The following is a 16,920-nucleotide window of genomic DNA, read 5'->3' on the forward strand; positions in this document are numbered from 1 at the left end:
ACCACATCCACCGCCTTCGACGCCTTCGACGCCTCCAACGCCGTCGCTTTTACCTATATCGGTTCCGCGCGCGCTATACTCGCGAATCGACCTCCGGGCTTCAATCATCGCTCGAGACTTTGCGATGCACTCTCGAGGGCCGAGCTCTGCGCGAGCCGACCCGCGCAGATAATCCTTTCGACCAGCCACCCGCATCGCGCGTCGCCTTCCCCGTCGAAGCACCGGAATAATACCCTTCGGGATCCAGGCATTATCTTCTCCGGTAGTTAAGCTTTTGTATAGCTTCGCGGGTATTTCGAATCTTCGGCTAACGTTCGCGACGAAATATTTCAAACACAGACTGACGGCGAATGCTGGTTGGAAATTTGATGGGCGGTTATTGTATCATTTTTAACCCTTAACACGTTCCGTGCCAAGCCGTTTTTGCTTGACTTGTCGTTCAGGTCATTTGATGGTTGGGCATTAATTAAATATTTCTGCGTGTACCATCGGTGATACACGTGGCCTGAAGATCAAGTTTAACGTGTACCACCGGTGGTACACGTGGCACGGAACGCGTTAGCGGACCAATGCTGCCATATAAGCTTCACTTTTACTTACTGGGTCCAATGCCGAGGATATGGCGGGAAAAATCATTTTACTATTTTCGTCACGCTTATCCTTGTCGTATTTACACAATGAACGCGTTCAGCATTGTGCCAGGTCAGTTCTGTGGATTTGTTTCCGCTTGGACCTGGTGAGAAGTAAACTTGAAGTACTTCCGGACCGTTAAGGGTTAACAGAGACGCAATAGCAAAGGAGAGACGAAGACACGAAGGAATGGGCAGCTCTATTGTGGAAGGGAGAAAAGGTTCAGAGATCGTGGTTCCGAATCTCGCGGGTGGCCTCGTCGATACGGGCGCGTTATTTATTATTTTTCTTCCGAAGGTGTAACGCGCAAACAGAAAACCGTACAAGTTCTGGTGTCGCGAGCGTAACAGAATCCGACGAACGGGAAATGACGGGAACGTTTCCTCTCGCGAGGCGACCTCTCGCAGGTCTGAAAAGAATATCCGATATTCCAAGTGGATTCAATTACGCGATCGAGCCCGCGCAAACACCGCGGAATCGGGAAACCGAAATCGAGCGAGGCTGGTCGACGCGACGATGAATTATTCGCGAATTATTCGCGGAGGGGGCTCGCGTAAAATCACCGTGAAAACGAGTCGCCGACGAGTACCGTTTCATTCTTCGGATACTTACGCTCGTGGAAAGCAGCTCCGGAGTCGGCGGTTTTCGCGAGGCTCGCGTGCTGGACTGGCATTTGGGCTGCCTGCAACAGAAACGCGATATTCCCTGGTCAGATTTTCGCCTGGAATATTGCCCCAAGAACAGCCTCTCGAACGTCTCCGTTCGATTCGGAGGACCTTCGACTAAAGCTAGCTTGCCTCATGGATGTAGGATGGTTCTCGACTTAACACGTTCCCGCCGGCATGTACAACCAGTGGTACATAGAGGGCTGTCCCATGGGACGGCTTGTACCACTGGTGGTACATACACAATTATCCCATCGGGCGGTACGTACCACCGGTGGTACAAACGAAGCAATCAATTTTGTGTGTCTTTTCCCTTAATAAAAAAGAAAAAGAAAAATTTGCAAATGGACTGAATCAAAACAATTCTTCAAATTTCAACGATTTTAACATACAAATATACAGGGTGGTCCACGCGATTGTTTCAAGTCATAACTCGAAACAATTTCTTGAAAATATCTCGAGATCTAATAATTTTTTTGCCATTGTACCCTAATCATTTTTTACGCAGAATGAACGGAAGAATCGATCCGTGCAAAACAAAAATATGCATTTCTATTTAAAGAAATGATGCAATTTGTTAATCGCACATGAACTGCTGCATCTAAACAAAATTTAAAGGCCTGCAGATGCGGTGCTCTTCGAACCATTTATCTTTCTCCTTTATCATTTTTTTCGTAAATGCAATAATAACGGAGTCATGACTTGAAACAATTGCGTGGACCGCCCTGTATATAGCCGTCAGATGCCGAGAACTACAAATAAGACCGCCGGCGGGTACGTGTTAAAGAGTTATTTATTCGAGTAGCGTTGCAACGCGAAGAGAACGTGTAACGGCAGACTATAGGCGCCTACGAGTCCTGAAAATTGACAGTGACGAGAGATTTTCAAGTTCACGTCGTCATCGATCAACGGCATTGCGCCGGTGTTCCAGGGTAGATCTGCAGGGGGAATGAGAAAACGGGGTTTCGCTGGAGGGTAACGCGTACCACCGGGCGATTCTAAAAAAGGCCATTAGTCGGGATGCACCCTCGTCGCGGCGCGGCTCTGCTCGCGACCAGCAACCAGCAACCAGCGTTCAACCCTGGCCGCGCGGAGCCACTCTTTTTCAATGGGCAATGCGTCGCAATGGGTTGAGAAGAGGGTGAGAGCGGGACGAGGCGGGAAGAAACGATCTCGCCGCCTGAATAGGCACCTGTTTTCGCAGACAGGTGACACGAACACGTACCGGCGAGAGAGCGCGACGCACCTATGCACCTCGCCGACCAGGATAGACGCGGGTAGAAGCGGGCAGATACGGGAACGGACAAGGCAAGGCACGACAGGGCACGACACGGCACGACACGGCCCGGCCCGGCCCGATCTATGGAAACGCGTGAGAACCTCGGGATAGACCGGGAGAAGGGCAATGACTCCTAGAACAGCGCGGGTGCGCCGACAGACGAATGCGACATCGAGAATAAAACCTTCCTCGAGGCTGACGCGTCTTGGGGAAAGAAAGAGTGGCTTCGACCGCGTCTGGCCAGGTCCTCTCCTCTCTTTCTCTCTCTCTCTCTCTCGAGATTTCCGTGGATACGGTACCTACTCGACGGACAAGCAGGCCCTCCCTCGGTCTGCGAGACACGCCGCGAAGCGTCGCGACGCGACACGTTGTTTAGCCTCGACTAGCTTTCTGTGTCCCCTGCGCCGCCTCTCATTCGTTTCGCTCGAGTAATCTCTTTTTCGGCACCGAGAGAAACGCCCTTCTCGACGCAAATGTTTATTACGCGCAAACGGTGACGAGAGTCCCGAAGATACCGGAGATCGATCGATTCACGAGGACCCTGCAACTCGTTCGCTGCAATCGAGGTATCGCGACAGCGTGCCGACGCGACGCGGCGAGAAGAGGCGACACAACGGGTAGACGAACTCGCGGGCGGATCGCTCGCGGCGAACGAACCGCGTGCACAAACAACAAAGAGGACGACGCTCGTTCAGCGGTGTTGCGCGACGCGATTACCGCATCGAGACGACCGCCTCTGACGTCCCGCTAAATTGATAAATCTGCGCGACCCCGCTATTCGCCGAGCTGCTCTGGATCGCGTCCCTCTTCCTTCGAGCCATCGGAGAAGATCCAGCTCATCGCCGCTTCTGTCGCGCCCCACATCATTATTTTATTCCTTTCGCATAGATTTAACTATGAACAACCTAGTCTCGCATGCTCGTGCCGTGGATTACATTCGTTTTAGTAATTCTAATTCCGTTTATCTCGATCCATTGCGAACTACAGCAGTTTTGTCGTTGAATAAAAGACGCTTAATTGGATCCGTGCTTAACACCAGAACTACCGAGCCCTAAACGTGACTTAGACTTATCCCTTTGTAATAACAGCAAGATTGTATTTGCTCGGGTTTATGGTAACTTGTACTCCAAGGAAGAGATAATATATTAAAAAATTTCTCGTCAAAACGTTTTCACCGTTTCAGTAATCGTGAAAGAAGAAATCATCCACCAGTCATTTTGACTGGTTCGGTAGTTCTAGTGTTGACCAGTTAACTGTCTCGACCTCTTTGAAAAATGTGTACCCAAACTGAGTCGTAAAAATGAACCGTGTAGCTGTTTCGACGAGTATACTCGACATAACACAGAACATTGCCATTCCTTCATGACGAGTACACTTGTCAAAAACAGTGAACTGGTTAAAATGTCTTGCGCCGGTTTTTAATCAATGTCGAGAAAGCAGGAGCGGCGATTCTCGATTTTTCCGAGCGCCGCGAGAACAAAACGATCGCTATCGTCGCACGCCTTATCACCGGCTTTATCTCCATCTTCCGCGAAAACCGATCGACCCAGTATCCTCTCCGCGGGAACGCTTCGATGGCGTCATCGTAGTCGCTGGATTACGTAATCTCTCGAATATTTTCCGGCTGGCTGCTATTGTTTCCCCTTCTCCGTCCCGTGCCGCGTTTTCCCTCGCTAAACCGGCGAAGATTTTCACACGAAATTGCCGCTTGCGCCCGCGCCCGTTATCGATTATGAATTGCATTACCATAATAATATTTGGTTCGCTCGCGCGACGAACACGCGACGGGTGTTATGCAACCGGTGCGACGCGACGCGACGCGGCGCGGCCAGACGACGATGGATCTGCGATGCAGACAGGGGTCCACCGTCCTTGCCGACGCGTCGAGTCGAGCTTATTAAACTCCTTAACCCTTCAAAGTCCATCGGGGCAGCGCACGTGTCTATTGCGTCCCGTTCCCGTCAGCATGAATTTCTCCGTTTCGGGATCGAAGAAGCCGAAGAACGTGCACGAGACCACCTGTCTGTCGGAGACAGCGCGAGAAGAACTGCGAGTCTCGTGCCAAATGCGCAACATGTCTCTATGCAGGAACTGATCCGCTTGTTTGCCAGGAAATCAACGGCTGACGAAATAGTGTGCATTCATTCTGCAAAGTTCTTTCAATTTTTCTGCTGGAATTAAGCGATTTATATAATTATTTTTATAGGCATATATTTCGTCGATTAACCAGTTAACTGCGTTCGAGGTGTACACACGTCAATCCAAAATTCTATTACGGTGCGGTTAACGTTAGTGAATTGTTAATTTATTATCGAATGAAGATGTAATTCTTTCTCATTTTGCTTTGCTTTGATCGGACAATTTATAATAGCGGAATTTGGCCCGCGTTCGATGCGATGTTAACACATTTGCATCATTGGCGTATATATACGTTCGATTTATTTTCTCTTATAATGCTGAAATAGGAAGTTCTTTGTAGTAATTTTTGCACTTAAATATAATAAGAAAGAAGTTTGGTGACAAAGGCCTTCTTTTCATATTTCCTTATGATGCGAATGGGTTAATTCCGTGGGGGATTTTTAAAATTAAGCCCCGCGGTTGACTGGTTAATAGTTTTTGAGTCGGAAACTGTTGAATTCCTTATTTTCGCTACTGTGCGTTTCATCCCTGTTTGCCATTAACACTTCGACTGCCAAACTAGAAACCTCAAAAATTCCATAAAATCCAAGTAAGTTATTCAATGAAATGAAAATTGAAAAAAATTTAATGTGTAATATTGCGTAGTCCTCCAACTTTCTTGCATTTTACAGATCCTAATCGGTACAATGAATATATTAACGTAAAAATTAATTTTAAAACCTGGACAAATAATTCCGTCACCCACATATGGGTGACATGGCGGTCAACGTGTTAATGCATAAAACCTGCCAATGAGTCATAAAGTGTGGCGGATTCCACAAGTTCTAGGTCTGAGGGCAGATCCTGTTTAATCAATGACCGAGCAAGCGTTAAATTAAAAAGTTCTCCACGGATTGCGCTTTACACTGTAGAGTGTGTAGAGTGTACAGTGTGTACAACGTGACGTATGCGCAGTCTAATGGCAGCGGCGGGAGCTGAGTAGCCAAAATCGAAGCTCGGCGACCCTGCCCGTCAATTAGAGCAGCCGGCGATGCGAAAAATTCGCAACAGTCTCCCGAACCGGTGAACCAGAGCAGCTCTCGACCGAATCAATCCACGAGTCGAGGCAGACGTCCCGAATACCAGCGCTGAAACTCGGCTCGATGGATCCAGGCTGAAGATCTCGGTCTCGAAACAAATAAACGACGCGCCAGCAGGCGCATTTCGAACGTGGACCTACGTCACTTCAAAATTGAACACTGCCACTCCGGTTCTGGGTCGTTCAACATGTTAAGTGCCAGAAATCAATACCAGAGATTCTCACAAAATCAGTCCAATCTAATTAATGAAACCGAAACTAGACATTTAAAATGTATTACGGGGACTGCTGTCTTAACCCTTCTGAATTCTACAGATCCTAATCGAATTCAGTTCATCTGGATATGTCACGATAAAAATGAATTTCTAAGCCTAGTCAAAAATCACTGTCACTCACATGTGACTGACGTGGCAATTGACGTGTTAAAAGCCTCTAATCGAATATCGACAACGCCGGTAAGTACATCGCACATTTTTTCCCCGGTTTCATAAATTCAGGGATGAGAACATACAATTCAGCTCAGAGATTCACGATACTAATTACGCGCGCGCGCGCACGCCTCGGCGCGAGTTCGTCACCCTCCGACGCTTAATTCGATAATACGATCGGCGACCAAGCGATTCGAAGATGTCCATTTCCGGCCACGGACTTCTAACGTTACATCGAACGAGATTTCCGGCACCGTGACTTCCTGTCGCTAACAGTTCCGCCGCTTCAACGATCGCTAACTGCCGATGTAAATGTCCCGAGTGTCGTGTGTCATTCGAATGTTTGTTTCTCTAATGCAGGCACGCGGTGTTCGTTCCATCGGGGAATTTCTTTCTCTTATTCTCTTGTTACTCTCGAACGCTCGATGGGATAAATCCATCTGCGGATTAAAGAGAGCGAGCTGCACCGTGCCCGTGGCGCTTTGACATTCGGAAATTGGATGCTTTCATGCCGAAAAGTTCCGGAAAGTTCGACTCTCCGCGGCCCCTTTACAACTTCCTGCTCCGATAATTGCGTTCCGAGTTCCCAGAATTCCGAGAATTTCCTACATCGATTGGACATTTTCGTTTGTCTCTTTAATCATTTTTTCGCAACGCATTCCTCGCCGAGCAATCATGCTTCGACTGGGTCATCTTGTAGCGCCGTAGAACACGGACGGTCCCCGAACGTGGTTTCGCGTCGAAGACGCGGTTCCCCGCAACGCGGGATAAATGATTTTCTCACGACTTGTGGGAACATCCGACATGATTCACTCGCCGTAAATCCGAAACCGCGCCCGTAAGGATATTCCGCTCGGTCTTAAGACGGCGATAAATTTTCTAGCCCCGTCCGATTTTCTTTTGTTCCTCCGCGAAATTACGCCCCCTTTCATTTCTGCGGGTTCGCGCTTTCCCCCTCCCCTCCTTCTCCCTCTCCTCTAGCGGCACCATTGTTGTCTCGGACCATTTATCGCCGGTACCGGCCGCAGCGATTATTATTAACGCGAGCCGATCGCGCGGATCGACGACGAACCAGAAGCGTTCAGCGTTGCTCCGAGCTGCATAGCGTGCAATCGTCCTTTTTGTCCACGGAAACGTCCACGGTGCAAACTATCGCGGAAGCTGCACGCCGCACAGCATTAAAGCTGAAACTTTGTAGAATATGGGAAAAATAGAGAGATTATGGTACGGACGCTTTTTAACCTTGAGAAAATTCGTTAAACTTGCACAATTTCCAGAAAATCGTGGTTTTTCCAATACCACGCGCGGAAAAATTTTTTTTTTAACATGCTATACATCATTTCCCATAGATTTTTTCACGCTGATTTCAAATCTGGTCCCAAAATTTGTCTACGACCTCAGGATCTTGCAAAAAATAGATTTTTGTGACAAAAACTAATGAAATCATTTTTTCGTTGAAATGATCGGATGGTAATAATCTCCCTATTTTTCCCATATTCTACAAAGCTTCAGCTTTAATTTAAAAAAAATTTCATCGCTCTACCTCGTTTCTATCGAAAGTTCTTCGATTTTGAATCCGATTTCGTCCAAATTGCCCACTGTGCGACGTTCGAAAAGCAACGATTAGACATTTCGATACTTTAAGTCTCGAAGTGTTTGAACTTCGTAGTTCCTGCGTATTTGAATCAATTTGTAATCATCCGAGAGGAGTTTCCGCTGTTTTCTAGCTGGCATATAACAAATTTGGAAGACCCAAGGGCGTCAACCGAGTCGAAATTTCTTGGCAGTGGAACGCGAATGAAGAGTATAATAGGAAGGGACTGCGAAGAAGAACAGCAGTCGTACTAGTTTCAGCAGCGTCGGTCGATGGACTTCGAGTGGGACGAGATTACAAAGAGTGCCGCAACAGTTGTCTTTTAGGTGAAGGCTCCGAAAGACGGGAATGACCGCGCGGAAGCTGCGATTTCACGCTTTGGCCACCGTATTACATTTTATCTACGATTTTTAAATTAGAACTGAGTATGCAACTGGTTGAAGCGTCGAGAATAATTAGCCTCGCTTCGCAAGAAAAGCGATACCTGTAACCCTGAAAATGAGTGCCGCAACAGTTGTCTTTTAGGCGAAGGATCCGAAAGACGGGAATGACCGCGCGGAAGCTGCGATTTTACGCTTTGGCCACCGTATTACATTTTATCTACGATTTTTAAATTAGAACTGAGTATGCAACTGTTTGAAGCGTCGAGAATAATTAGCCTCGCTTCGCAAGAAAAGCGATAGCAGTAACCCTGAAAATCTGAGCATCCGTAAAAATGTTTCCATTGTCAAATGGAACTTTTTCATTTCGTACATCCCGTTTCCGCGTAAGCGAAAAATATTTTTCTAAAAAGAGTTACCCAATCGATTGGGTAAACTCCGAGCGGTCGAACTCGTTTGTGAACATTTCAAGAAACGCAATCCTTTCGTCGGAGGAGCGTGGTCGGTTGGAAACGCGAGCGAGCCGGCGCGGCGGGAGCTTTAGGGCGAGAAGAAAAAATCGGGGCGAGCTAACCACGGCGAACGACACTGGATATCTAATTATCCGTGGTGGAGACCCGTTTTCTGCGAGCAGCTCTCCGAACGAGCGTGCAAAAGACGCGGAGAGGGTTCGAGGCTCGCCGCGAGATACGCACCGCGGCCGGCTCCGTGATCCTGTCGACTTTGCGTGCATCCGCGGATTCTTGCGCGTGCAGTGCACGCTGCGCTGTTGCACTGCTGCGCGGACGAGGGACGAGGGACGAGGAAGAAGAGCCGCTCCTCGTACTCGTGTTACGATGTCCGGCCCGGCCCGGCCCGGCCCGGCCCGGCCCGGCCGGTACTACAGTTACGTTAATGCCCGCGACAGAGACACGTCGGCAGCGTCGGAAAAAAGAGAAACAGAGGAAAAGCATAAAAGGAGAAGGAACAGAGACTTAGGAAGAGGAGAGGCGAAGAGAGGAGAGCGGAGCAACCGGTCGCGCAACGCGGCGAACACCGAGAGAAAGGAGCACCAAGAGAATGACGGACGGAAACTGTAACCGATTATTACGCGTTGCTACCACGTCGAAGGACACGCTTCCTGGGCTTATTAGCGACCAGAGTAATTGACTTTTCTGTCAGTCCGCGCGCCATTAAAACCAACGAGCGCGGACGGATGTCGCTGCCCGAGGATCCGTTAGGTTTTCCCTCGTCCCGCGTCGCGATCTCGATCCTGTCGCGACGAGTCCCTCTCGATCCTCCTTCCTCCTTCGACCGCGCAATCTCCATTCTGCTGTATTCCGACGTATCTCGGCTACCGTCGCCATTACGTTCCTAGGAAAATAACCTCGGTTTTTGTGGTACCAGTCAACGCCGCAGCTTCGAGATAACTTTTTCGTCGAACGCTTCGGCGTTTTCGTCGGTGGTTTCATTTTACCTGCGCCGTTAATGCACGCGCAATTAACCCATTGCGGACGAGAGGCGACAGTCGGTGTATATGTTAGATTTTGTTATCTCCAACCGATAGGGTTGCACTATTGGTTCTTGGAAAGGTTCCTTAGCTGTTAGTGGTCTTTTTCTACGATGTGTGAAATGACACATCATAACAGTAGACATGATAATGAAAGATTCTTCTAAGAGTGTAGCTCTGACAATGGTTCCGACATCAGTTGAGACTTGGCGAGCGTGGCAAGAGCATCAGAAGAATTTGTTTAACGTCATTTTGTGTGAACGACCTCCAACCCTGACGAAGTTCGTCTAAATGGAAAACTTCGTGTAATTCTTATTGGAAGAAAGAAGGATTGCAAAGTGTGTTCTACCCGAAACAAACCAGGTGAAAGACATGAGACGACATATTATTGTGATACATGTCCAGATAAGCCAAGAATGCATCTTGATCAATGCTCTATAAAGTATCACACAAAGCGAAACTACAGATCATAATTTTTGTAAAGATATAGTTTTAAAGATGTAAATACAGATAAACAATCGAAATATAACGTTTTCATAAGATAATTTATATGTAAGATCATTTCATTGCATCATGTAAGTCACTCAACACGTTCGCAAAAATTGCCTCGTCCTGCTACCTCACCCCGCCGAAAAAGTCGTCGTCCGCAAAGGGTTAAACCGCGATCTTTTGCTCTTTGAAATTTGCGATCGAGAATAGTGTTTTCGCGCTACTGTTCCCGAATCGACCGAGGACCATTATCGAAACGGGAGACGCGACGCGGGATAAGAATAGAGGAGAAGATCGTGTTCGAATCGGAGTTTGGAAAGTTAGTTGGCCGGGAGAGGATGCGATCCAGGAAGCAGCCGTAAACGAGCGTTTGAACGGTCCTTTGTCGCGAAACGCATATAGAATCGCCACCCTCGGCTGCCGAGGGCGTCGCGGACCCTTCCCGGTACTCCGTGTACCGAGTAAGAGGGAAAACGATCGCTAATGTACACAAAGAGCGATTCGTTAAGGGACACGACGGACGCGCGCCGAGATTTTCATTTAATTCTGTACCCGTGCCAACGCCAGCACAGTTCCCAACGTTTACGTTGTGAAACGGCACGAACAAAGGGGGGCTGTTTCGCGCGAGACTTCCGCGATCGCGAAACCGTCGCTTTTCGAACCGGGAGACCATGTTCAACTTTGTACTGGGAACCCGCGTGCACCGTCTTGGCAAAGTTGAATTGTCGGTTGCGAGATCGAAGGAAACGAGTTGCGTGCGATCCTTCGGCAAAAAAACCCTTCGACAGATCAATCACTATCATTATCCTAGCTTAGGCACTACATCGAGGCCGTGTCGAAACCTGGCCAATGTTCAGAAGTAAAACTGACTCCTTCGACTGCCGAGCTGTTTGCGTGAAATCAAAATTTCGAGAGACTCCTTCTTTCATTTTCTACCGGAAATTCGTAAACTCAACAGTCTAGCAATGGCATTGCGATTGATCAAAAGAAAAAGGTGGAACAAGTACGTCGATTTTGCACCGCAGGGAAATTTACGGAATTCGTCAGAAAGGGACCTGTCGCAAACAAATGCGTCGAATGTGCCAGACTCGCAGCGTTGCTGTTTTGAAAACGCTTTGACTGGTCTGTTTCGGAGAGAAATGAACATCGACGAGGCACGCGATGGATGCTGCGAGCATCGCTGCGAGCATTGCCGCGAGAAAGGACGCAGACGAGCCTGTAGTTTCTAGATCGCGTATTCAGAGGAGTAAAATAGCGCACGACAATCTGGCTCGCGGTTTTTTCCGATTCTAGCTTAAAAATCGGTTGTTCGGCACGACCCAATTCATCCGGCCGCGTTCCAACCAACACAACTTTGCCTGCGTCTCTATCGAAAGCATTGTACGGTCTCCCACAATAGTATCACACACACCGACAAGCAGGGCCGAACGGAGCGGTGACCTTCCATTCTTCGCAATCCGGATGTGCCATAATAATCCGACGCATTATTATTGCTATCGTTACTAAACATAGCGATAATTAGTTTCTCGAGTCTGGGACCGTACGATAAATTTTGCTTTTTCTCCTAGGATTTGATTAAAGACCGCGAGGAAATCGTAGCGCAAGTTGATCTGTACTACCTGGAGCGTATAACTCATGGTCGATCAGCGACGTCTTCTTTTTCGATCTCGGAGAAAAGAAAGGGAACGAGGAGAGAATTGGAGTAAGATAAATTTCCATGGTACTTCCGTCTCGGTTTTGATTAATTACCACGAAACCGAGCGGTGGACAGCGGACTGAGGTCTGCAAATTGGACAAGGAATCCTCGGTGTATCCTGTCGCTGCGGTCTGACGAATGCCGCGCGTTCCCCGCTGTCGATCAACGTCCGATTCCTTTCCCAGGATACAATTGAGAGTTTCGACGGTTTGATCGAGCGCTCCTCGGAAAAAATCAACGGCAACGACTGGTAATGTCAGCGCACCGGTGAAGCCGTGGTTGGTTCGCGCGCGACTCGGCCTCTCGACATTAATCTTCTCGAGCAATTGCGAAATATCCGTGGCAACGTCGTCCGCGTCGTGCATCGTGCATCGTGCCCTCTTGCATCGTGCACCGTATCGCCGAAGCGGGGTCGAGCCGCGCCGATGAACCCGTACGGGTTCTGACAGCTGGTTAGGCTGCCAGCGAACGTCTATGCTTCTCGACGCTGTCCGCTGGCATTATAACCAGGAAGATGCGCGTCCGACCGGCGGACGTCGCGCGTCGCGGCGCGCGTCTCGTCGCGTCCTATCGCGCCTCGTCCCCTCGACTTATCCGAAAGATCGACTCGAGCAGCCAGTACACGACTTCCCTCCTTACCGTCCCATCGAACCTCTCAAAGCTTGCAAAATTTCCGGAAACGATCACGACAATCGTTTTCCCCCCACCGATTTCTCACAGAACCTCGGAAATTATACTTTAACCCTCCCCACCCCCCGATTTATTTGCCAGAAATAGGAAATCCTGTACTCGCCAACATTCACCTCCTTGGGTGCTCATGCAAATTTGAAAGTGTCGAGCCAGATATTCACTTTTATACTAATATAGATCGATTTAACCCTAGGTAAATCAATTAGGCCTGCAAAGTTACGCGTGGAGACGTATTCGAATTGTACGATGGTTCGACCCACAAATGGTCAAACAAATTAACACGTTCGTGGGTGACGGAATAATTTGTGCAGGTTTTAAAATGAATTTTCTGCGTTGATATATTCGTTGTACTAAACTCGATTAGGATCTGTAACATGCAAGAAAGTTGGAGGATTACTCAGTATCGTGCATTTAACTTTTTGCAATTTTTATTTCATTAAACCCTTGACGTACTTCGACGAGTCTGGCTCGTCATGAGAATTTCGGACCGAACGTAAACGTTAACATCGCGAGTCGGGTTCGTGGTCGTAATATCAAACATAAATATCACGAGTCTGACTCGTATTCGAAAGTTCGAACCAAACATGAATTGACGCTTGGGCCCGAATTCTTCCGAGCTAGAAGGTACGGCAAGGGGTTAACAATAAATATTGCCAATAAGCGTACGTAAAGGCTGCTCTCCATTTAGTTTGTATGCCAAGGGGTTAAATAACTTACTTTGATTTCATGGAATTTTTCGGTGTTCCTAGTTGGCCGTTCGAAGTGTTAAAATTACCTAGCCTGAAACGACACAAGCTGCTGAGGTCGCAAAGGGTTCGAAACTGTCCTAGGGTCCGGAACAATCCTGAACTGATCAGAGACGCGCGAAGTAATTATTGTTTTATGTGTCAGGATCGGCGACGGATCAACCGACGCGAATTAACGCGGCGTTGTCGTCTCGCGCCGTTTGCCAGGGGATCGCCGCGGCGATTAGTCGAACGGAAAACGTTTCGCGCGTGTTTCGCATTCGTGAAAGGTTTTTTCGTGGTCGAGGGGGACGCTTGGAACGCCGAGGAGTGCTGTCGAGCGTAGAGGGCCAGGTGCGCGGAGGGTATACACATGTATCGCGATTACATTGGTCGCGGAGGTATCGCTAGCGGCGGCCGTAACGACAAGCGACGCGTGCACGCGACATTCTCGTTGACCCTCGGTGTCGCGCAATCGAGCCCCTTCGACTCTTTTCTCCCACGTCTGGCTCGGCTGTATGGCTGGGCTGCTGACTGGCTGCCGTGATTTTAAACGGCCCGTTTTTCTCTCCTCCGTTCACACCATTTTTTTTCCCCGCCATGCCCTCCGAGATACGCGTTCCGGAGATTTATCCGAGACAAAAGCGGGATTTTTCAATCTCCTCAACGTCGCTCCCGTTACACGAGGTGTCCCACTATTCCCGGCGCCATTGAAGCCGATTCAACGTCGAGAAAAAGAGCCGGAAACGTGGAACAAAACTTTTCCCCGGCGGAGCTGCGCGCATTTCCAAGCCCATTTTTTCTGGTAAACCACGTACGAAAAATCTCCATTGTGTACCCTACTTTCGACACAGTCGTTTCACGGGTGGATCCGCGCGTCGATGCTTTTCGAATCGTTCGCACCCGGTGCATCGCGGACCCGAGCGGAAAGAAGCGTCCCGGCGTTCTTGCTCGTTCGCGATTCGTTCCGTGAAATTGAATTAGAAACTTGCCGCCTGAGGGTCACAGTTTCCGACGAAGAAACGAAATAACGAATGTTTCTGCAGCAGCAGCCGCGCGCGCGTTCTTCTCGTTCTTGCTCGGCGGACGTCTCTCCCTCGCTTCCTCGGAATTCGAGTTGCTGGATACTGGATATTGGATACTACGGAGGAAGTATTCGATCGAAATTCTTGCTCGTCCGGGATCGATTTCACGCCGGTCGTGGCCGACGAGGAGGAGACGAAGGAGCTTCTCGAGTCGTTCGGAATGCTCGGGCGGATGAACCGTGTTGCACGGCTCGGAGGACCGGCTCGTCGAATATCTTCGTGCAATAGTGATGCAGCGCATCGCATCGCATCGCATCGGCGCTGACGCGGCGTGGGCGCGCAGAGTCAACCGGCGGAATTGGTCGGGTCAAGTTGCAGCGATGCGTCGCGCGGTGAGGTAATCCAATAAACTCATTGCCAGCTACCCCGCGAACCTTGCGCCGAGGCGCTCGCGAAAACCCGCTTCTTATTCGATTACGTCCCCTTTCCCTTACCGATGTACCGCGCAAACCCGAGTACCCGTCGCCACGCAGCTCCTCCAGACCGTAAAACTTGAAAAACCTTGCCGGTTTCACGCCATTCAAGGCTTTTCGGCGTCGGCGATCGTTTACGTTCAAACGCGACCAAAGATCCTTACGCCTTTCCCTCCTTGATGCGTGCACAGTGAAACAGCGGCACGGTTTGTTCCGCTTATCGATAGACTGCGGGTCTCTATGCGAAATGGAAATTTCATTCCTTAACCTACCGAGCCTTCAAAGTAACTGATGTTGTCTTATAAAAATGACGAGATTGAATTTATTTGGATTTGATATTGGATTTGGTGTTGTAGTACATGCTCTACTAAATATATTTATTTAGTCATTTCCGACGAAAGCATCATTACAATTTTAGTAATTGTAATATAAAAACTCTGGGACCGGCCATTTTGACCGGCGGTGGTAGGTTCAGTGTTAACCCTTTGCACTCGAGTGGTGACTCTGAAGCACCACTAGAAATTGCTGTGGTATTATTTCAAAGAAATTACAAAAAATATTACAAAATATTTGTTACATTACAAAATTTGTATTCAATAGGTGACTAAACATTTGAATATTATATGTGGAAATCGGATCAGTTTCGTATGAATAAAATGAAAATATTCCAAGACGGAAGAAAAATTTAGTTTTAGAATGAAAATAGCGTCGAGTGCAAAGGGTTAACATTAGGTTCACGCGGCACTAAAAAAAAATAACGGGAACATCCACATCTTTAGCAATATTTTAAAAATAATATGTACCCAAGGAAATAAATTTTGCTAACTAATTCCTCACGTATGCACCGTTAGAATCTTAACAATTTTAAATTAAAAATATTAGAACCCGTTATTTCGACGGGTCCCGTAAACCCGGTGTTGATCAATTTAACCGTTTGCACTCGAAGCCATTTTAACTCCAAAACGAAACAATTCTTCCGACCTAGAATATTTCCCTTCTACATATATTTTCTCATGCTATACATACTAGAATGGTGCAATTTACTCGTACAGCACTGAAATGTTTAGTAATTTATTAAATACATACAAATTTAGTAATGTAAAAAATATATTTGAATAAAGATACTGCAATTTTTAGTGGCGCCTTACGCCACTTCGTGTGCTAAGGGTTAATCAGCTCAAACTGGCACATTGATATGGTTCAATTCTTTTCATCCACCGCATTAACCCTTAAATGCATGAGTGGGGTCTGCAAAGGACCCCAGTGTTGGATTTTGTGTTTAATGTGTTTACAGAAATAAATTGTTGGTGTAATCAAAGTTAGCAAGCAATTAGGTAAGTGGGGTCCTCAATGGACCCCGTGTATGCATTCATGTTCCTAATATTTAATTTACCTATGCACTTAAGGGTTAAATTGCACTCATTCCCGTCACGAATGCCGAAAATCCGCCGCCTCCGGTTTCATAAAGAACGAAAGAGTACGAATAGGTCGAAGACTGCAGCGGGGTTGGTCGAATTACTTTGGTTTCGCGGGACTGTTACGATCGCAGGCTGCGATGTTCGAGGAGGCGAATTAATTAGAGAAACACGGGCCGAACAAAGGCACGACACGCTGCGAGCGTACGGAGGTAGTCGCGTGGCGGTCGATCATTCAGCCCGGCGGATTGTGTCCCGTGTCCCGAGCCGTGTAACTGGCATCGTACGTGAATCGTGTTCGGTATCGACGCTGACGAATACGTCGCTCGTACGTAAGGTGCGTACACGCTCCGGCCGTGACTCATCGACGCCAGTCGCGATGGCAACGCGTAACGGAATAATTGCTGAAAGATAGCGAGAGCGAGGAAGAGAGAGAGAGACGGTGAGAGAAAACGAAGCTCATTCACAAGTCGCCCGGTTCTCGGCTTTGAAAGGAAAGTTCGAAAAAACGCGAAAACACCGGGGGAACGATAATGAACGAACGATGTAATGACGGTGCAGCGGCGATGGTCCCGCCTGAAATTGCAGGTTGCAGGTTTGCGAGAGGGGAAGACAGGCGACGCGGCGATGCTCCGCGATCGGATGTTTCGCGAATTTTACGAAACACGCGGAACGTCTGGCCTCGCGGAATCGGTCGACGAGAGGCTTTCAAGGGATTTCGATGG

The 16,920-nt window shown here is 48.3% G+C and overlaps 1 protein-coding gene across 1 annotated transcript in view; it reads right to left on the reverse strand.

Annotated features, from left to right (window-relative positions):
• Positions 1-16,920, reverse strand: part of LOC143357375 (uncharacterized) — an 86,180-nt gene that overhangs the window by 54,145 nt on the left and 15,115 nt on the right. The window contains exon 2 of the mRNA XM_076793817.1: positions 1,243-1,312. The gene's annotated coding sequence lies outside the window, so the exon portion shown is untranslated. The remainder of the gene's footprint in view (positions 1-1,242; positions 1,313-16,920) is intronic.

Source organism: Halictus rubicundus, chromosome 9 (genome assembly GCF_050948215.1).
Source record: "Halictus rubicundus isolate RS-2024b chromosome 9, iyHalRubi1_principal, whole genome shotgun sequence".
NCBI classification, from domain to species: Eukaryota; Metazoa; Arthropoda; class Insecta; order Hymenoptera; family Halictidae; genus Halictus; species Halictus rubicundus.